This window comes from Cryptotermes secundus, unplaced genomic scaffold (genome assembly GCF_002891405.2).
Source record: "Cryptotermes secundus unplaced genomic scaffold, Csec_1.0 scaffold441, whole genome shotgun sequence".
Lineage (NCBI taxonomy): Eukaryota > Metazoa > Arthropoda > Insecta > Blattodea > Kalotermitidae > Cryptotermes > Cryptotermes secundus.
The window spans coordinates 1526229-1527101 of NW_019727400.1; positions in this window are offsets into that span (position 1 = coordinate 1526229).

Here is an 873-nt window from a genome sequence, read left to right on the forward strand (position 1 = left end):
ATATGACTGGAAACTGTAAAAAAGGTAAAGTTAAGCATTACACCATGAAGACTTATGGGGGTGGATGTATACATCAACGTACTGACCTTGGCATTAGTTGGAGGTGAGCGGTCAGCTTCACGCCCCGCTTGCTTTACTCCAGCGGAGGATCCCCGGTACCCTTTAAGTAGGAGGCTGGGTTTGCACCAATACCGGTCTGGACGACGTGGAGAGGGAAGAAATCTTGCCCCTACTAGGACTCGAACTTCGGCCCATCGGTCATCCACCCCGTTGCCAGTCGCTATGCCGACTGCGCTATCCGCGTGAGCTAAATCCATGTTGAGAAGCCACCAAATCGCTCACCTACTCAAGAATTTCCGATTTATTGTTGGAAACAGGGAGCAGGGATTAATGTTTCTTGGGTGCTAAGAGAGAAATTACTGGTGGAATGACATTTCGCGTTGGTGGGTAGGGAGTCTGGGTGCACACGTACAGCTCCGAATGAATGAAATCTAATTTGAAGAGTTGTATCTCCTGGGACATTAAGCCGTGTAGCCTGTTTCTTCTCCACGTATAATTAGAATGATGAAATCAAGGAGATGCGGTGGGCAGGTATTGCAGCACGAATGGGAGAGACGAGGAATGCATATAGAATGTTGGTGGGAAAGCCAGAAGGAAAGAGGCCACTGGGAATACCAAGGCGTAGGTGGGTGGACAATATTAAAATGGATCTTAGAGAGATAGGATGGAATGGCATGGATTGAATTGATCTAGCTCAGGATAGGGACCAGTGGAGGACTCTTGTGAATACGGTAATGAACCTTCGGATTCCATAAAATGCTGGGAAATTCTTGAGTAGCTGCAGAATTGGCGGCTCCTCCAGAAGGGCTACAA